Here is a 22,760-nt window from a genome sequence, read left to right as displayed (position 1 = left end):
TGGCAGGCCCCTTCAGCCCGCACTCGTTACTCACGAAACTGCTCTGTTATCCATGGCTGTTGGGGCTCTCCATTTTGAAACCCTCCAGTTCAAGGTGATAAACTCTCTGCATTTTCCGGTTGTTCTGGGTTATCCCTGACTCCAAAAGCACAATCCCAGTCTCGACTGGCACAGGTCCAAAATTTTGTCGTGGTCTCCACAATGTATTTCCACTTGTCTTCGGAAACCAGTTAAAGTCTTGTGCACTTCTTCGGTATCTCAATTGCCAGAGGAGTACCGAGAGTTCCTAGACATTTTTGACAAGGTGCATGCCGGTACGTTGCCTCCTCACCGGTCTTACGATTGTGCCATAGACCTGCAACCCGGAGCCATTCCTCCTCAGGCTGGGTTTACCCTCTGTCTGTTGTGGAGAATTGTGCTATGGAGGAGTATGTTGCCGATGCTCTGTTGCAGGGGATCATCCGCAAATCCTGCTCTCCTTCTCGGGATGGCTTCTTCTTTGTGAAGAAAAAGGGTGGCGAGTTAAGACCATGCATCGATTATAGGGGTCTTAATCGTCTTACCATTAAGAATGCTTACCCTATTCCGCTCATTACAGAACTCTTTGACCGCCTCAAGGGAGCTACGGTCTTTACTAAACTTGATTTGAGAGGAGTTTACAATCTCGTTAGGATCAAGGAGGGCCACGAAAGGAAAACAGCATTTAACACCAGGAGCGGGCATTATGAGTATCTTGTAATGCCCTTTGGCCTATGTAATGCTCCTGCTATTTTCCAGGAATTTATTAATGATGTCCTACGAGATATGTTGCAACAGTGTGTTGTGGTGTACTTAGATGACATCCTCATACACTCACCTACACTTGAGGCTCATCGTTCTGATGTTACACGGTTCTTCAGAGACTACGTGAGAACGGCCTGTTTTGTAAACTCGAGAAATGTAAGTTCCATCAGACTCAAGTAACCTTCCTAGGTTATGTTATCTCCATTGCAGGGTTCTCCATGGATTCTGACAAGCTATCTGCAGTTCTGCAGTGGCCTCGCCCAGTTGGTCTTCAGTCTATTCAATGCTTTTTGGGGTTCGCCAATTACTATAGAAAGTTTATTGAAAACTTTTCTTCCTTGGTCAAACCTATCACAGACATGACCCGTAAAGATAATGATCCACTCCATTGGTCACCTACTGCCATTAAGGCCTTTGATAGTCTTAAGACTGCCTTTGCTGACTCTCCAGTTCAGGCTCATCCTAACCCTGTCCTGCCTTTCGTTCTTGAGGTTGATGCGTCTGAGACTGGAGTAGGTGCCCTCTTGTCTCAACATCCTACGCCTGACGGTTCCTTGCATCCGTGTGGTTTCTTCTCTAAGAAATTGTCTCCAGTGGAGTGCAATTATGAAATTGGCGACAGGGAATTACTGGCCATAATTTTGGCACTCAAGGAATGGAGGCATTTACTTGAGGGTACTAGCGTGCCAGTGCTCATTCTTACTGACCACAAGAATTTAACTTATCTATCTGAAGCAAAACGTTTGTCACCCCGACAGGCCAGATGGGCGCTATTTTTGTCTCAGTTTAATTATGTGGTCTCCTACCTGCCTGGTAGTAAGAATGTTAGGGCTGATGCCCTCTCTCGACAATTTTCACCTCTGTCCAAGGAGGAGCCTGTACCTACTTCAGTTATACCTCCTGACCATATTTTGGCTACCATACGTACTAATTTGACTTCTCCCTTGGGGGAGGAGATCCTGGCTGCACAAACCAATGCACCTCCTGAGAAACCTAGTGGTAAGTGTTTTGTTCCTGAGAATCTTCGAACTAAACTTTCGCACACTTACCACTATCCAAAAGCCTCAGGTCACCCAGGCAAGAACCAAATGATTTGGTCTGTCACTCGACAATTCTGGTGGCCAGGTCTTCGTTCTGATGTTGCTGCGTATGTTGCCTCCTGCTCAGTTTGTGCACAGAATAAGACTCCTCGACGTCTTCCTGTGGGTCTTCTTCAACCTATTGCTAATGGTGAGCGTCCTTGGACACATCTTTCCATGGACTTCATTGTTGAGCTCCCTGTTTCCAATGGCAATACTGTTATCCTTATGGTGATTGACCGTTTTTATAAAATGTCACATTGAAGAAGTTGCCTACCGCTCAGGAGCTTGCTTAAATTTTTTCCCGGGAGGTCTTCCGTTTATATGGATTACCCAAGGAGATAGTGTCGGACCGGGGTAGTCAGTTTGTCTCCAGATTTTGGTGTTCCTTTTGAGCTCCAATGGGGATCCAGCTTTCCTTCTCCTCGGCATATCACCCTCAATCCAATGGGGCTGCAGAACGATCTAATCAAGCTCTGGAACAGTTCCTCCATTGCTATGTCTCAGATCACCCAATAATTAGTCTGAACTTGGGCAGAGTTTGCACGTAATAGTGCTATTAATGCTTCCTCCAAGTTATCCCCGTTCATGGCGAATTATGGGTTTCAACCATCCTTGTTGCCCGATTCATTCATGTCTCAGGGTGTTCCAGCTTTGGAGGAGCATCTTCTGCAACTCCGTTCCACGTGGGTGCAGATTCAGGATTGCCTTCATCGTTCTATGCAGTGGCAAAAGTTCCAGGCTGATCGTAGGCATATGCCCATGCCTTCCTTCCAGGTTTGTGAGAGAGTTTGGCTGTCCTCCCACAACTTGAACCTTCGTGTGCCTTCCAATAAACTGGCTCCCCGTTATGTTGGTCCTTTTCAAATACTCTGACGGGTCAATCCTGTGGCCTATGCTCTTAACCTTCCTCCTGCAATGCGCATCTCCAATGTTTTTCATGTCTCCCTCTTGAAACCATTGGTTTGTAATCGGTTTACCACTGTGTTGCCTCGTCCCCATCCTATCTTTGTTGACAACCATGAGGAGTATGAGGTCAGCAGCATTATTGACTCTCGTATATCCAGGGGCCGTGTACAGTATTTGGTTCACTGGCGGGGCTACGGTCCAGAGGAGCGTTCATGGGTTCCCTCCTCTGATGTTCATGCTCCTGCCCTCCTCCGTGCCTTCTATGCCCGTTTCCACAATAAGCCTTTTGTCCTACCGCGGGGGAGGGGTCATTGAGGGGAGGGTATTGTCAGGGTTTTTTCCCTGTTTTGTTTGCCATGTGCTGCTGGCAGCCATTTTACTCACCTCTCTTGCTGACTCTAGTGCATACTGTGTGATGCTGCTCATTTCCTGCACTTTTTTTTAATGACCCATAGCTATTCTGTAATTTAAGGGATATTAAAGTCAATGTTTAATTTCCCCGTAAAATGTTTGATTAAGGAAAATAAAACAACTCTGCAATACACATTCATTAATTATATTGCTTGATTTTGCTATAAAGTACCTCTCAATGATTTCTCTAGAAAGGTTGAAATGCCTCCATCATCCTTAAAGGGACACAAAAGCCAAAACTTTTATTTTGTGATTCAGATAGAGCTTACAATTTTAAACAACTTTCCATTTTACTTCTATTATCTAATTTGCTTAATTCTCTTGGTATAATTTGTTGAAGAAACAGCAAGGCACTACTGCGAGCTAGCTGAACATTGAGTGAGCCAATATAATGAGGCATATATGTGCAGGCAGCAATCAGCAACTCCTGAGCCTACCTAGGTATACTTTTCAACAGAGGATACCAAGAGACCAAAGCAAATGTGAAAATAGCACAAAAGACAGGAACATGGATTCCTCCAGACTTTTAAAGGGGATTATCCATGAGCTACTTTTTATTTTCAAAACTTTTCAAAACAAAATGACAAAGTAAGATTCTTTTAAAGCATTTGTCTTGCGATGTAGAGCTTTATTGTTGATATATGCTATGAGTTTAATGTCCCTTTAACCGCTTGTCAGGGTTTTTTCCCTGCTGTGTTTGCCATGTGCTGCTGGCAGCCATTTTACTCACCTCTCTTGCTGACTCTGGTGCATACTGTGTGATGCTGCTCATTTCCTGCATTTATGGCCAGACTGGTGTACATCATCCGTGTGAGACAGGATGCAGTCTCAGAATTGTGATGTTATCACTTATTATTTAAAGGGCCTCTGTTCAGTATGCTTTGCCCTTGCGTTGTCTCAGACCTGTTTGTGAGAGCTCCTGTGTTTACCTGGCTGTTTGACGTCCCTCCTGGTTCCTGATCCCTGGCTTGTTCCTGACTCTGTTGTTCTCCTTGTTCCTGATTCCGGCTCGTCTGACTACTCGCTCTGGCTCCTGACTCGGCTCGTCTGACTATTCACTTTGGCTCCTGACTCGGCTCGTCTGACTACCAGCTCTGGTTTTGATTCCTGGCTTGTTATTTGACTTGTGGACTTTTTATTATTTTTTGCTATTAAAAAAGGTGTGATTATTTTTGCACTTCTCATCTCGGTCTGATTCCTGGCATCCTGACACTCACCTTTTGCACTATCAAGTTCGCAGCTAGCCTCTTGTGTTTCCCTGGTGAGATGTCTGAAGTCGGGCACAGTGTTCCACCCGGGTCTGATTGCCGAGCCTTGTCGCAGCCTGCTGTTGCCCAGGGAAGGAGGGTGGGCCAAGATGGCGGCCTTTCGTGCCACTTCACTGGCGCATAGAATAGGTAATCTGCTTCTTACTTTTCAATCCTGGTCTGTAGGTATCTGCAGGAGAGTCCTCCTGCAGTCTGTTTTTTAGTGCAGAGGGATCCAGCAGTAGTTTAATGTCCGGTGCAGGGTGATGGCAGGTCTGCTTGACTTTTAAGATGGCGGGTCGGGATCCGGCAGTGAACTGCTTCTGACTCTGTTTCGTTAGGCCCACAGCTATGGACACTCCGGAGCGGAGCCCCGACCCTCCGGAGATGTCAATTGGTGTCAGATCTGTTGTCACTGCTGGCGGGTGTAGAACGAGTCCTGCTGGGTCTCGATCTCCGGCTGCGCCCTGTATACAGTGGGAGTCGGCTGGATTCAGCAGTTAATTACCCCAGGTTGTCACAGTGCCAGAGTATTCCCCTATTGATGTGGGTCTAATAGAGTGGTGTAATAGGGCTACTACCTTTTGGAAAAGTGAGTTTTGCACGCTTTTACAATTATCTCCTACGGAGCTCTCCTCTAGTGCTGCCACTTAGCTTGGCGGTAAACTCAACCCCATGCTTGTGTTTTTATTAGTTTAATTTAGGTTATAAGTATTTTGAGTGTTTTGAAAAAATCTTGCCACATTCTAACTGGCAAGAAAAAAATGTGAGATCAGCAATGCAAAACTCTTTACAGAATTTCGCTGGGATTCATACACATCCCTGGAGCTCCCATGTTCAGACCATTTTTAGCAAAAACAATGTTTTGTGTTTTGTACAAATTTTGTTGTTTTTTTTTTTTTTTGCATTGTACTTAAATTAAGATTTACACCGTACATATTTAATATGATTTATTCCTGCATAATTTACATACAATTTTTTTTATTTTTTTTAATAAAATATGATTTTTGGTGAACAATTTTGTTACGATTTTTGATGCACCTTAAAAATACAAATTTTTCTTGAGTATTTTTATGTGAATGGTTCAATTATTCATTTTCTATGATTTTTAAATTATGAATTTAATTGTGCACTTTTGTAATGTATACATTTTCTTCTCATACGAAAATGCTGTATACACCCACTTAGCGGGTCACCCTGTTTTCAGAGTAAAACGTGGTTTTATAGAATTCCACCAGGGAAATAAATAGAAGGATTGGCGATCATTTTTATAGAATCTCACCAGCCCAGAGAGCTGTAGATAATCTGCCCTTAGTTATGCACAATGCGTCATTCCAAAAGACACTCAGCTTGTTTACAGTCTGATGTATTTTATTTATTTATTTTAATTTCATTAGATAACATCTGTGTTGATGTCCAGGAAAGCATAAGCTTCAACTGTGGAGTATATTTAAATAACATTTACAGCTCATCTGAAACTTCCCAATTGCAGTAATTTATATCTGCTTGTAGTATTAACATCCTGTTCCTGGTAGCTAAGAAAAGCATCTCCCACATTTATTTTCATGACACTAGTTCTCATTTAACATTGTTTGAATACTAAAAATACATGATTCATTTTTCTTATAGCAAATATTAAGACCTTGAGGATTACGTTCACATAGCCTTATGAATTTGCTATTTCTTACGTTTAAAGAGACATTTTTTTTGACAAATTATCATTTAATTTAAATATTCAACCCTTGCTAAGGGCTAAACTCTTAATTTTGCTTAATCCTGTTATGCTTCAAATAAGGTTATAGATGATTGTAGGGTGGCTTGTAAACAACCATTGATTGGCTGATGCTTATAATTATCTGACAAGGCAAAAGAATGTGGGGTATGATCGAAATTCATAAAAGAAATAAACTGATCTCATGAAATAAAGCAATACATTTATATTAACTTACTTTAATTTAAATTATCCTTAAATTGATGTTAGTATTTATGTATCTGTCACACAGCACATCTGACTGTGCATACCTACAGAATGACCGATAGCTATTCTGTAATTAAAGGGATATTAAAGTCAATGTTTAATTTCCCTGTAAAATGTTTAAGGAAAATAAAACAACTCTGAAATACACATTCATTAATTATATTGCTTGATTTTGCTATAAAGTACCTCTCAATGATTTCTCCAGAGTGGTTGAAATGCCTCCATCATCCTTAAAGGAACACAAAAGCCATTTTTTTTATTTGGTGATTCAGATAGAGATTACAATTTTAAACAACTTTTCATTTTACTTCTATTATCTAATTTGCTTCATTCTCTTGGTATAATTTGTTGAAGAAGCAGCACGGCACTACTGGGAGCTAGCTGAACATTGAGTGAGCCAATATAATGAGGCATATATGTGCAGGCAGCAATCAGCAACTCCTGAGCCTGCCTAGGTATACTTTTCAACAGAGGATACCAAGAGACCAAAACAAATGTGAAAATAGCACAAAAGACAGGAACATGGACCAGACTTTTAAAGGGGATTATCCCTGAACTACTTTTGATTTTCCAAACTTTTCAAAACAAAATGAGAAAGTAAAATTCTTTTAAAACATTTCTCTTGCGATGTAGAGCTTTGTTGTTGATATATGCTATGCGTTTAATGTTCCTTTAACCGCTTAACCCAATATGATGTATATATATCATGCAGTACTTTGCCTATCATGCCGCATGACGTATATATATGTTGGAGCAGTATGAAGCTCCAGCAGTCTCGGCTTTAAGGTTACAGCCGAGAGCTGAAGTTTCTGAGCTCCAGACATCTGCCTGCATATGGAACCGGAGCACAATCGGTGCTCCGGTTCCATATGAAGACAGATGCCATATCTTCTTCTTGTGCCGGTGGGAGGTGTGGAAGAGAACTGAGAGGTGGGTGAGTGGTCCAGCAGCGGAGGGAGTGGGATGGCCCTAAACGGCAAAAAAAGGAGGAAAAGTAGGCATATACTGTATGTGTTTTATATGTACTGGCAGATAGTTGCTAGTACTAAAGATGGCTGTAAGTAGTGGGAGGTTTAGAGAGCTATTTGGGGGGATCAGGGAGGTGGGAGGGCTGATGAGGATCACTACACCACAGAAAAAAATTAATATAAAAAAATATTAAACCCCCCTAAACTGCATACTGGCAGACTGCCTGCTAGTACCTAATATGGTGGTGACCAGTGGGGGGCGGTAAGGGAGGGACGAGGGCTGTTTGGGAGGGATCCGGTGGTGAGAGGTGTCAGGTGGGAGGGTAATCTCTACACTAAAGCTAAAAGAAACCTTACAAGCTGCTACTTGGTTCACTGTTTGGTTCCCTTCACTGCCGTGAATAATAGTAGAAGTGCGGTGCACAGCTGCAATTAGCGGCATTCTAATTATCAAAAAGCAATGGCAAAGCCATGTATGTCTGTAAAAGCTTCTGTGGGATCCCGTTTGTTCAATCATTTGTGCCATTATTTGTATGTAAATAATTTCAATGAGAAACCCAAAATTTGTGAAAAAGTTAACATTTTTTTTTACAAGATTGTATTTGGCGGTGAAATGGTGGCATGAAATATACCACAATGGGCCTAGATCAATACCTTGGGTTTTCTACTTAAAAAAATATATAGTTTTGACAGGCAAATAAAAAAAAAAAAAAACAGGGCACTATTTCTGTTTAAATGGAGTGATAGCAAAAATGCTAAAACGTATCCGGTATTTTGGTCAATTTCTTCTCTCAAAGCTCCGGTAGCGAAGGAGTTAATGCAACATCTCCTTGTCATTCACATGTGTAGACAAGTAAGATAACATTTTAGATTAATGTCTATCATCATTTATATTGGATTATATGAGGGAATTAGAAAAGGTCGGAATATATTTATATTTGCATTTTAATTAACTTTTATAATTTTCTTATCTATTTTACTCTTTTATGATTTCCATCTGAACCATCAGATTTATCTTTATAGCCACCTAATTTCTGTAGATTTTTCTCTATCTCTGTTTTATGTTTTTTTTGCTTATTCTCTCACATCATTTCTCTCTGTTTTTCCTTATCTCTTTTAGTATTTTTTATATATATATAAATTTTGGAAGCCCAGACACACCATAATAACATTTTATTTTGCTGCCAGATGGCTTGAGCTTCTGGGAAGACAAAAAACATGGGAGAATGAGCCTGCATTATAGTTGACAATCACCCTTTTATGTCATTAAAAACAGATTTGTATTATTTTAAAGAGCAACTAGGAGGTTTTAAATTGCACTACTTTTTGATCTTGTTGTTGTTTTTTAACACTAGATAAATTATGAGTGACTATGGTTTTCCAGGTTGCCAGCACTCTCTCAGAATCTGCAGGCATTTACTTTGTGCATTAATGATTAGATGTGTTGCTTGGTATGGGCATTAAAAGTTGCTCTCACACAATATTCAGTGCATGTGTATGTAGTCTGTTTGGTCGTGATTGCTCCTCACTCACATATTTTTGCAGCCAACATATAGGGCCAGATTACAAGTGGTGCGCAAAAGATCACTTTCGCAAAAGCGATATTTGCGCTCCACTTTGCAATACCAGAGCCTGAAAATGTGCGCTGTTATTGCAAATTAGCTGCAATCGCATTGCACGGAAGCATTGTGCTCACAAGAGCGCGCTTTATAGGCTCCAATGGGAGCCTCGTTCTCATGTCATCAGACACGGAATGAGAATCTAGCGCAGCGAAGGGGGTAAGTCACCCAGCAATGGGCAGCAATTTTAAATATATATGTGTATGAATATATATACATATATATTTATGTGTTAATATGTGTATATACGAATATTCACAAATATATATATTTATATAAGTATATACATATATATCTACAGGGAACACACAGTTCTCATAGAACGCAACACCCACCAACTTTAGCTCCTTATAACTGCTTTGTGCAGTTACTTTGTTAAAAATAAAGATGCTGCTATTTTTATTTTTTAATAAAGAACACCACACTTGAATTTATGGGCAATTGGGGCACATTTAGAAAATTAACCAGAGATCTGATCTCTGGTTAATCTTCTGAGCGCTAATTGCTACCGCGAGCTTGCGGTAGCAATAACCAGCCACTTGTAATGTCTGGTTATTTATTCTGCGCCCGTAAACAAATATTTTTTAATGTATTGTCCCATTAATATAAAACAACAGTACTATTACTGCTGAGTGCTCTACACAGAGCATATCCTTGTTGATTAAATTATGAATTGTAATATAATTACCCATTTTGTGCTCTAAATCAGTATGGTTTGTTCTGAGCCAGACAAATACAGAAATCCCCATCGGTTGCAGGTTCTATCCCGGCAAGGTCCACTCAGCTTTTCATCCTTCTGAGGTCAGTAAAATGAGTAACATTAAAGGGACACTGAACCCAAACTTTTTCTTTCGTGATTCAGATAGAGCATGCAATTTTAAGCAACTTTCTAATTTACTCCTATTATCAATGTTTCTTCGTTCTCTTGCTATCTTTACATAAAAAGAAGGCATCTATGCTTTTTTCTTGATTCAGAACTCTGGACAGCAGTTTTTGATTGGTGGATGAATTCACCAAAAATGGGCCGGCATCTAAACTTACATTCTTGCATTTCAAATAAAGATACCAAGAGAATAAAGAACATTTGATAATAGGAGTAGTGATGTCGCGAACCTAAAAATTTCGGTTCGCGAACGGCGGACTCGAACTTCGGTAACTGTTCTCGAACCGGTGAACCGGGCGAACCGCCATTGACTTCAATAGGCAGACAAACTTTAAAATCCACAGGGACTCTTTCTGGCCACAATAGTGATGGAAAAGTTGTTTCAAGGGGACTAACACCTGGACTGTAGCATGCCGGAGGGAGAACCATGGCAAAACTCCCACGGAAAATTACATAGTTGATGCAGAGTCTGGTTTTAACCCATAAAGGGCCTAAATCACCTAACATTCCTAAATTGTTTGGAATAACGTGCTTTAAAACATCAGGTATGATGTTGTATCGATCAGGTAGTGTAAGGGTTACGCACGCTTCACAGTGACAGACCAAACTCCCTGTGTAACGCACCGCAAACAACCGCAAACAGTCCATTTGCACAACCACGAGATAGATAGATTTGATAGATAGATACATAGATTACATAGATCAATAGATGCAATATACATATGATAGATACAAATTACATAGATCAATAGATACAATATACATTTGATAGATACGAATTACATAGATCAAAAGATGCAATATACATTTGATAGATACGAATAACATAGATCAATAGATGCAATATAGATTTGATAGATACGATTTATATAGATCAAAAGATGCAATATACATTTGATAGATACGAATTACATAGATCAATAGATGCAATATATATCTGATAGATACGATTGATAGTTAGATAGATTTGATAGATAAATAGATAGATTTGATAGATATATAATTTCCCTGACAGAGAATTACAATAAGACATGCGGTCTGTGACCCATGGTAAGGTTACTTCCTTTTGCACAATCGAGTACAGTTTGGGGTCCGGGATTGCCTTTTGTGCAAAGAAATTGTGGCCGGGTACCTTCCACTGCGGTGTCCCCTATCAGGGGACGTGTATATGGCATGGATTTTAGGAACCGGGAGATGTAAAAAGATGCTTGGACACACAGTACAGGTCGTTCTCCTTCAGCCTTTTTATAAGAGGGTCCCCGACCTTCAACAGGCATGACAGCATGAAATACCCCATATGCCATGACTTCCTTTTGCACAATCGAGTACAGGTATGGCATCGATTTTAGGAACCCGGAGATAATTTTTAGGAACCGGGAGATGGAAAAAGATGCTTGGTCGGTCCTCCTACTTCAAATTTGGGGCACTGCGCGTGCAATCTACTGTGCCACCAGATATGAGTGGTGTGTTAAGTAGTACTATTCTTAGCAGTTTAATCTGTCATGCACGGCTGAGTAGGTTCAGAAGTTTGGAGCATGTGCAAGGTGATGGCTGGGTTAAGCTGAGAGGATGTGAAGAGGTGAGTAGGACTCAGTATACCTGAATGGAAACACAGAACAAAGAAGGGCTTTTGTTAAAGTAACTTTACTAAGGTAATGCAAGGAAAACAAGAGGTAAAGCTCATCAAGGTTATATTCCAAACTGATAATAAACAAATGAAAGTCTTGTAAAAGAACAGTTCAAGCAGAAGTCCTTCAACAGACACAGAATACCCTTACAAGTACTTGATATTAGGATCAAAGTGGGCATACACGGGTATTAGAGCCAGGGTACTTGGCATCATATGCCAGTATCTCGGTAAGGCAACTTGGTTTCAGGAACGGGCCGAGCGGTGAGCATACGCCTGTATCTCAGTAAGGCAACTTGGTTTCAGGAACGGGCTGAGCATACGCCAGTATCTCGGTAAGGCAACTTGGTTTCAAGAAGGAGCCGAGCATACGCCAGTATCTCGGTAAGGCAACTTGGGTTCAGGAACAGGCAGAGCATACGCCAGTATCTCGGTAAGGCAACTTGGGTTTAGGAACAGGCTGAGCATACGCCAGTATCTCGGTAAGGCAACTTGGGTTCAGGAACAGGCCGAGCATACGCCAGTATCTCAGTAAGGCAACTTGGGTTCAGGAACAGGCCGAGCATACGCCAGTATCTCGGTAAGGCAACTTGGGTTCAGGAACAGGCCAAGCATACGCCAGTATCTCTCGTAAGATAACTTTGGTTCAGGAACAGGCCGAGCATACGCCAGTATCTCGGTAAGGCAACTTAGTTTCAGGAAGACAAATGTCACAGTAGAGTTGCTTAAACTCAGCAAGCAGATAAACAAACAGTTCTTACAGCAGTGGAGTTTAATACCAACAGCCAAGGAAGTATACAGGTACTCACAGCATAGGTACTTGGCTTCAGGATAAACAGATGTCACAGTATAGTTGCTTAGACTCAGCAAGCAGATTAACATACAGTTCTTACAGCAGTGGAGTTTAGTACCAACAGCCAAGGAAGTATACAGGTACTCACAGCAGAGGTACTTGGCTTCAGGATAAACAGATGTCACAGTATAGTTGCTTAGACTCAGCAGGCAGATCAACATACAGTTCTTACATAAGTGGAGTTTAGTACCAACAGCCAAGGAAGTATACAGGTACTCACAGCAGAGGTACTTGGCTTCAGGATAAACAGATGTCACAGTATAGTTGCTTAGACTCAGCAGGCAGATTAACATACAGTTCTTACGTAAGTGGAGTTTAGTAGTACCAACAGCCAAGGAAGTATACAGGTACTCACAGCAGAGGTACTTGGCTTCAGGATAAACAGATGTCACAGTATAGTTGCTTAGACTCAGCAGGCAGATTAACATACAGTTCTTACACCAGTGGAGTTTAGTACCAACAGCAAGGAAGTATACAGGTACTCACAGCAGAGGTACTTGGCTTCAGGATAAACAGATGTCACAGTATAGTTGCTTAGACTCAGCAGACAGATTAACATACAGTTCTTACAGCAGTGGAGTTTAGTACCAACAGCCAAGGAAGTATACAGGTACTCACAGCAGAGGTACTTGGCTTCAGGATAAACAGATGTCACAGTATAGTTGCTTAGACTCAGAAGGCAGATTAACATACAGTCCTTACAGCAGTGGAGTTTAGTAGTACCAACAGCCAAGGAAGTATACAGGTACTCACAGCAGAGGTACTTGGCTTCAGGATAAACAGATGTCACAGTATAGTTGCTTAGACTCAGCAGCCAGTTAAGCTTACATTTCTCTCAGCATGGTGATAGACACAGTAGCCAAGTAAGCATACAGGATACAAAAGAATAGTCAGAATACAAGCCAAGAGTCAGTAGCCAGGAAAGCAGTCCAATCTTTCATAAAGCAAAAAGGAGAATACAGAAGAATGGTCAATCAGCAAGCCGAGTTCAGATGCCAGGGATCCAACAACAAAACAGGAATTCATGAAACAGAAGCAGCTCATCTCATCAGGCCTTTTTTACTCAAATGTATCGCCCAATGCCAGTCCCTTCGGGATCCATCCCTCATTCATTTTAATAAAGGTGAGATAATCAAGACTTTTTTGACCTAGGCGACTTCTCTTCTCAGCGACAATACCTCCTGCTGCACTGAAGGTCCTCTCTGACAGGATACTTGAAGCGGGGCAGGCCAGAAGTTCGATTGCAAATTGGGATAGCTCAGGCCACAGGTCAAACCTGCACATCCAGTAGTCAAGGGTTTAATCGCTCCTCAGAGTGTCGAGATCCGCAGTTAATGCGAGGTAGTTTGCTACCTGTCGGTTGAGTCGTTCTCTGAGGCTGGATCCCGAAGGGCTGTGGCGATGCATAGGAGTTAAAAAGGTCCGCATGTCCTCCATCAACAACATGTCTGGAAAGCATCCTGTCCTTGCCGGCGTGGTCGTGGGAGGAGGAGTATTCCTTTCATCTCTTCCCCTGTTAGATTCCCATTGTGCTGTGACATCACCCTTATACGCTGTGTAAAGCATACTTTTTAATTTATTTTTGAACTGCTCCATCCTTTCCGACTTGCGGGAATTTGGTAACATTTCATTCACTTTATGCTTATACCGGGGGTCTAGTAGTGTGGACACCCAGTACAGTTCGTTCTCCTTCAGCTTTTTTATACGAGTGTCCCTCAACAGGCACGACAGCATAAAAGACCCCATTTGCACAAGGTTGGATGCCGAGCTACTCAGGTCCCGTTCCTCGTCCTCACTGATGTCACTGAAGGTATCTTCTTCGCCCCAGCCCCGTACAACACCACGGGTACCAGATAGGTGACAACAATGAGCACCCTGGGATGCCTGTTGTGCTTGGTGTTCCTCCTCCTCCTCAAAGCCACATTTCTCCTCTGACTCCTCTTCCTCACAATCCTCTTCTTGCGTTGCCGCTGGTCTAGCAAGCGATGCTGATAAGGCTGTTTCTGGTGGTGATGGAGACCACAACTCTTCCTCTTCACGCTTATCTACGGCCTGATCCAGCACTCTTCGCAGGGCACGCTCCAGGAAGAAAACAAATGGTATGATGTCTCTGATGGTGCCTTCGGTGTGACTGACTAGGTTTGTCACCTCCTCAAAAGGACGCATGAGCCTACAGGCATTGCGCATGAGCATCCAGTAATGTGGCAAAAAAATCCCCAGCTCCCCAGAGGCTGTCCTAGCACCCCGGTCATACAAATACTAGTAAACAGCTTTTTCTTGTTGGAGCAGGCGGTCGAACATTAGGAGTGTTGAATTCCAACGTGTTGGGCTGTCGCAAATCAAGCGCCTCACTGGCAGGTTGTTTTGTTGCTGGATATCTGACAAGTGCGCCATGGCCGTGTAGGAACGCCTGAAATGGCCACACACCTTCCTGGCCTGCTTCAGGACGTCCTGTAAGCCTGGGTACTTATGCACAAAGCACTGTACAATCAGATTACACACATGTGCCATGCACGGCACATGTGTCAACTTGCCCAATTTCAATGCCGCCACCAAATTACTTCCATTGTCAGAAACAACTTTGCCAATCTCCAGTTGGTGCGGAGTCAGCCACTGATCCACCTGTGCGTTCAGGGCGGACAGGAGTGCTGGTGCGGTGTGACTCTCTGCTTTCAGGCAAGTCAACCCCAAGACGGCATGACACTGCCGTATCCGGGATATTGAATAGTACCTGGGGAGCTGGGGGGTGCTGTTGATGTGGAGCAAGACGCAGCAGCAGAAGAGGACTCAGCCAAAGAAGAGGTTATGGAAGAGGATGGAGTAGGAGGAGTAGAGGAGGTAGCAGCAGGCCTGCCTGCAAGTCGTGGCGGTGTCACCAACTCCTCTGCAGAGCCAGTCATTCCATGCTTGTCAGCCGTCAGCAGGTTTGCCCAATGAGCAGTGTAGGTGATATACCGGCCCTGACCATGCTTTGCAGACCAGCTATCAGTGGTCAGATGGACCCTTGCCCCAACGCTGTGTGCCAGACATGCCATTACTTCCTTTCGCACAATCGAGTACAGGTTGGGGATTGCCTTTTGTGAAAAGAAATTTCGGCCAGGTACCTTCCACTGCGGTGTCCCAATAGATACAAATTTTTTGAACGCCTCAGACTCCACCAGCTTGTATGGTAAAAGCTGGCAGGCTAAAAGTGCAGACAAGTCAGCTGTCAGATGCCGGGCAAGGGGGTGACTTTGGGACATTGGCTTCTTACACTCAAACAGGTCCTTGACAGACATCTGACTGTGGGCAGATAACCAGGAACTGCTACGGAATAGAGACTGAGTGGCGGATGGTTGAGAGGGGGCAAGGAGTACAGCAGTGGTTGACGTGGCTGAAGATGCTGGAGCATGAGGAGGATGGCGGCTTTGAGTTTGTGTGCTGCTTCTACTCATGTGTTCATCCCATCGTCGTTTGTGCTGTGAGATCACGTGCCTTCGCAAAGCAGTTGTACCTAGGTGGGTGTTGGTCTTCTCACGACTCAGTTTCTTTTGGCACAGATTGAAAATGGCATCCCTGTTGTCAGAGGCAGACACACACAAAAAATGCCACACTGCTGAGCTCTGCGATGACGGCATTCTGGTGGTGGTAACAGCATGCGTTGATTGGCGTGCTGTCTGGCTGACCCCGGGTGCCGATGCATGCTGTGCCACTAGCTCCTTGCGACGACCTCCCCCTGCTTCCAACTCGTCTCCTCCTCTCTGTCTCCCCATCTGAACTTTCCCCCTCTTCTTCTTCTCTTCTAGCGGGCAACCATGTGACATCCACGGACGCATCACCATCAACCGCTTCACTTGTATCTGACAAATCAGCAAAGGAAGCAGCAGCGGGTACAACATCATCATCATCATCACACCGTACATCGTCCATGTCTGTAATGCTGCCTGACTGAGACATATCACTGTTATCTACATCCTCTGTCAATGATGGTTGTGCATCACTCATTTCTTCCAACTGATGTGTCAATAACTCCTCTGACAGATAAAGTGAAGCGGCTGTGGTGCTAGTGTTGGTGGTGGTGGCAGGTGGGCGAGTGGCACTGGTCACTTGAGAGGTGCCCAAAGCTAAGCTGGAGGTGGATGGTGCGTCAAGGTTACGAGCGGAAGCTGTAGAAGATTTGGTGTCCTGTGTTATATAGTCAACTATTTCATCAGAACATTTTGCGTTCATGGCACGTGGCCTCTGAACACTTTTTTTTTAAATGTAGACTTACACTACTATTAAACAAGATATGAGTGGTGGCACTGGGCAAGTGGGCACAGTATACGCTGTGAGCCTGACACAAAAAAGCAGACTGATGTTTCACAGTCAAAAAAGTTTTTTTTTTAAATATTTACACTACTGTTATAACAAATATGATTGGTGGCACTAGTTGGCAAGTCGGCCTGGCACACACGCTGGCAGGCAGGCAACTGCAATTAGATTACACTAGCAGACTGATGTAAATGTTTTTTTTTTTTTTAAATTGACACTAATGTTATACCAGATATGAGTGGTGGCACTGAGGAAGTAGGCACAGTATATGCTGTGAGCCTGACACACAGACTGGCAGTGGCAGGCTGCCCTGGCAACTGAAATTAGATTACACTAGCAGACTGATGTTTCACAGTGAAAAAAGTTTTTATTTTAAATATTTACACTACTGTTATAACAAATAGGATTGGTGGTACTAGTTGGCAAGTGGGCCTAGCACACACGCTGGCAGGCAGGCAACTGCAATTAGATTACACTAACAGAATGATGTCTCACAGTCAAAAAAGTTTTTTTTTTTTAAATATTTAAACTACTGTTATAACAAATATGATTGGTGGCACTAGTTGGCAAGTGGGCCTGGAACACACGCTGGCAGGCGGGCTACTGCAATTAGATTACACTAGCAGACTGATGTTTCACAGTCAAAAAAAGTTTTTATTTTAAATATTTACACTACTGTTATAACAAATATGATTGGTGGCACTAGTTGGCAAGTCGGCCTGGCACACATGCTGGCAGGCAGGCAACTGCAATTAGATTACACTAGCAGACTGATGGAAAAGTTTTTTTTTTTTTTAAATTGACACTAATGTTACACCAGATATGAGTGGTGGCACTGAGGAAGTAGGCACAGTATATGCTGTGAGCCTGACACACAGACTGGCAGTGGCAGGCTGCCCTGGCAACTGAAATTAGATTACACTAGCAGACTGATGTTTCACAGTGAAAAAAGTTTTTATTTTAAATATTTACACTACCATTATAACAAATATGATTGGTGGTACTAGTTGGCAAGTGGGCCTGGCACACACGCTGGCAGGCAGGCAACTGCAATTAGATTACACTAACAGAATGATGTCTCACAGTCAAAAAAGTTTTTTTTTTAAATATTTAAATTACTGTTATAACAAATATGATTGGTGGCACTAGTTGGCAAGTGGGCCTGGCACACACGCTGGCAGGCGGGCTACTGCAATTAGATTACACTAGCAGACTGATGTTTCACAGTCAAAAAAGTTTTTATTTTAAATATTTACACTACTGTTATAACAAATATGATTGGTGGCACTAGTTGGCAAGTGAGCCTGGCACACACGCTGGCAGGCAGGCAACTGCAATTAGATTACACTAACTGACTGATGTTTCACAGTCAAAAAATTTTTTTTTTTAAATATTTACACTACTGTTACAACAAATATGAGTGGTGAAACTAACTTGGCAAGTGGGCCTGGCACACGCTGGCAGGCAGGCTACTGCAATTAGATTACACTAGCAGACTGATGTCACACAGTCAAAAACGTTTTTTTTTTTAAATATTTAAACTACTGTTATAACAAATATGATTGGTGGCACTAGTTGGCAAGTGGGTCTGGCACACACGCTGGCAGGCAGGCAGGCAACTGCAATTAAATTACACTAGCAGACTGATGTTTCACAGTCAAAAAAGTTTTTTATTAAAATATTTACACTACTGTTATAGCAAATATGATTGGTGGCACTAGTTGGCAAGTGGGCCTGGCACACATGCTGGCAGGCAGGCAACTGCAGTTAGATTACACTAACAGACTGATGTTTCACAGTCAAAAAAGTTTTTTTTTTAAATATTTACACTACTGTTACAACAAATATGAGTGGTGCCACTAACTTGGCAAGTGGGCCTGGCACACACGCTGGCAGGCAGGCTACTGCAATTAGATTACACTAGCAGACTGATGTCTCACAGTCAAAAAAGTTTTTTTTTTTAAATATTTAAACTACTGTTATAACAAATATGATTGGTGGCACTAGTTGGCAAGTGGGCCTGGCACACACGCTGGCAGGCAGGCAACTGCAATTCAATTACACTAGCAGACTCTTTTTAAAAAATATTTACACTACTGTTACAACAAATATGAGTGGTGTCACTAACTTGGCAAGTGGGCCTGGCACACACGCTGCCAGGCAGGCAAATGCAATAATATTACACTAGCAGACTGATGTCTCACAGTCAAAAAAGTTTTTTTTTTTTTAAATATTTACACTACTGTTATAACAGATATGATTGGTGGCACTAGTTGGCAAGTGGGCCTGGCACACACACTGGCAGGCAACTGCAATTAGATTACACTAGCAGACTGATGTAAAAGTTTGTTTCTCTTGTTAAGTGTATCCAGTCCACGGATCATCCATTACTTATGGGATATTAACTCCTCCCCAACAGGAAGTGCAAGAGGATTCACCCAGCAGAGCTGCTATATAGCTCCTCCCCTAACTGCCATTACCAGTCATTCTCTTGCACCCAACGAATAGATAGGATGTGTGAGAGGACTGTGGTGATTATACTTAGTTTCATACCTTCAATCAAAAGTTTGTTATTTTATAATAGCACCGGAGTGTGTTATTCCTTCTCTGGTAGAATTTGAAGAAGAATCTACCTGAGTTTTTCTATGATTTTAGCCGGAGTAGTTAAGATCATATTGCTGTTTCTCGGCCATCTGAGGAGAGGTAAACTTCAGATCAGGGGACAGCGGGCAGATTAATCTGCAAAGAGGTATGTAGCAGCTTATTATTTTCTGACAATGGAATTGATGAGAAAATTCTGCCATACCGATATAATGTAAACTCAGCCTTAAATGCAGTAGCAGCAACTGGTATCAGGCTGTCATGTATGTATATTTTACACTTCAGTATTCTGGGGAATGGCACTTCACTGGAATTATACTGTATGCATAAAACTTTAGCCTAATTTGCAGGGACTAGCAACAGGCTTTTTAATAACACTCAATTTATTAATGTTAAACGTTTTTTGCTGGCATGTAAAATCGTTTAATTTTCTGAGGTACTGGGTGAAAAAAAATGTTTTGGGCACTATTTTTTTCCACTTGGCAGTCGTTTTATTTAATTTATGACAGTTTACTGATCTCTGTTCTGTGTGAGGGGGAGGGACCTTTTTTGGTGCTTTTGCTACGCATCAAAAAATTCAGTCAGAAGTTTATTGTCTTCCCTGCATGATCCGGTTCATCTCTACAGAACTCAGGGGTCTTCAAAACTTGTTTTGAGGGAGGTAATCACTCACAGCAGAGCTGTGAGATTGTAGTTGACTGTGATAAAAAAAAAAAACGTTTATTTCTGTATTTTTTTTTTTTCTGCTATCAGGGTTAGTTATCCTTTGCTAATGGGAGCAATCCATTGCTAAAATTGTGTTTTTTACAAAGATTTGATGCTATAACTTTTCAGTTTATTAATTTTCAACTGTCATAACTTTTTCTGTGCTTCTTATAGGCACAGTACGTTTTCATATTATAGTAAATTACTTGAAAAGTATTTCCAAGTTGCTAGTTTATTTGCTAGTGTGTTAAACATGTCTGATTCAGAGGAAGATATCTGTGCTATATGTGCTAAAGCCAAAGTGGAGCCCAATAGAAATTTATGTACTAACTGTATTGATGCTACTTTAAATAAAAGTCAATCTGTACAAATTGAACATATTTCACCAAACAACGAGGGGAGAGTTATGCCGACTAACTCGCCTCACGTGTCAGTACCTGCATCTCCCGCTCGGGAGGTGCGTGATATTGTAGCGCCGAGTACATCTGGGCGGCCATTACAAATCACATTACAGGATATGGCTACTGTTATGACTGAAGTTTTGGCTAAATTACCAGAACTAAGAGGTAAGCGTGATCACTCTGGGGTGAGAACAGAGTGCGCTGATAATATTAGGGCCATGTCAGACACTGCGTCACAATTTGCAGAACATGAGGACGGAGAGCTTCATTCTGCGGGTGACGGTTCTGATCCAAACAAACTGGATTCAGATATTTCAAATTTTAAATTTAAGCTGGAAAACCTCAGTGTATTACTAGGGGAGGTGTTAGCGGCTCTGAATGATTGTAACACAGTTGCAATACCAGAGAAAATGTGTAGGTTGGATAAATATTTTGCGGTACCGGCGAGTACTGACGTTTTTCCTATACCTAAGAGACTTACTGAAATTGTTACTAAGGAGTGGGATAGACCCGGTGTGCCGTTCTCACCCCCTCCGATATTTAGAAAGATGTTTCCAATAGACGCCACCACACGGGACTTATGGCAAACGGTCCCTAAGGTGGAGGGAGCAGTTTCTACTTTAGCTAAGCGTACCACTATCCCGGTGGAGGATAGCTGTGCCTTTTCAGATCCAATGGATAAAAAGTTAGAGGGTTACCTTAAGAAAATGTTTGTTCAACAAGGTTTTATATTGCAACCTCTTGCATGCATTGCGCCTGTCACGGCTGCAGCAGCATTTTGGTTTGAGTCTCTGGAAGAGACACTTGAATCAGCTCCATTAGATGAGATTACACACAAGCTTAAAGCCCTTAAGTTAGCTAACTCATTTATTTCAGATGCCGTAGTACATTTAACTAAACTTACGGCTAAGAATTCCGGATTCGCCATTCAGGCACGCAGAGCACTGTGGCTAAAATCCTGGTCAGCTGACGTTACTTCTAAATCTAAATTGCTTAATATACCTTTCAAAGGGCAGACCTTATTCGGGCCCGGGTTGAAAGAAATTATCGCTGACATTACAGGAGGTAAAGGCCATGCCCTGCCTCAAGACAGAGCCAAACCTAAGGCTAGACAGTCTAATTTTCGTTCCTTTCGTAATTTCAAAGCAGGAGCAGCATCAACTTCCTCTGCACCAAAACAGGAAGGAGCTGTTGCTCGCTACAGACAAGGCTGGAGACCTAACCAGTCCTGGAACAAGGGCAAGCAGGCCAGGAAACCTGCTGCTGCCCCTAAGACAGCATGAATCGAGGGCCCCCGATCCGGGAACGGATCTAGTGGGGGGCAGACTTTCTCTCTTCGCCCAGGCTTGGGCAAGAGATGTCCAGGATCCCTGGGCGTTAGAGATCATATCTCAGGGATACCTTCTAGACTTCAAATTCTCTCCCCCAAGAGGGAGATTTCATCTGTCAAGGTTGTCAACAAACCAAATAAAGAAAGAGGCGTTTCTACGCTGCGTACAAGATCTTTTATTAATGGGAGTGATCCATCCGGTTCCGCGGTCGGAACAAGGACAAGGGTTTTACTCAAATCTGTTTGTGGTTCCCAAAAAAGAGGGAACTTTCAGGCCAATCTTGGATTTAAAGATCCTAAACAAATTCCTAAGAGTTCCATCGTTCAAAATGGAAACTATTCGGACAATTTTACCCATGATCCAAAAGGGTCAGTACATGACCACAGTGGATTTAAAGGATGCTTACCTTCACATACCGATTCACAAAGATCATTACCGGTATCTAAGGTTTGCCTTTCTAGACAGGCATTACCAGTTTGTAGCTCTTCCATTCGGATTGGCTACGGCTCCGAGAATCTTCACAAAGGTTCTGTGTGCTCTTCTGGCGGTACTAAGACCGCGAGGAATTGCGGTAGCTCCGTACCTAGACGACATTCTGATACAAGCTTCAAGCTTTCAAACTGCCAAGTCTCATACAGAGTTAGTACTGGCATTTCTAAGGTCGCATGGATGGAAGGTGAACGAAAAGAAGAGTTCTCTCTTTCCACTCACAAGAGTTCCCTTCTTGGGGACTCTTATAGATTCTGTAGAAATGAAGATTTACCTGACAGAAGACAGGTTAACAAAGCTTCAAAATGCATGCCGTGTCCTTCATTCCATTCAACACCCGTCAGTAGCTCAATGCATGGAGGTGATCGGCTTAATGGTAGCAGCAATGGACATAGTACCCTTTGCACGTCTACATCTCAGACCGCTGCAATTGTGCATGCTAAGTCAGTGGAATGGGGATTACTCAGACTTGTCCCCTACTCTGAATCTGGATCAAGAGACCAGAAATTCTCTTCTATGGTGGCTTTCTCGGCCACATCTGTCCAGGGGGATGCCATTCAGCAGGCCGGACTGGACAATTGTA

The sequence above is a fragment of the Bombina bombina genome, chromosome 9 (assembly GCF_027579735.1).
Source record: "Bombina bombina isolate aBomBom1 chromosome 9, aBomBom1.pri, whole genome shotgun sequence".
Lineage (NCBI taxonomy): Eukaryota > Metazoa > Chordata > Amphibia > Anura > Bombinatoridae > Bombina > Bombina bombina.
Note: the sequence above shows the minus strand (reverse complement) of the source record.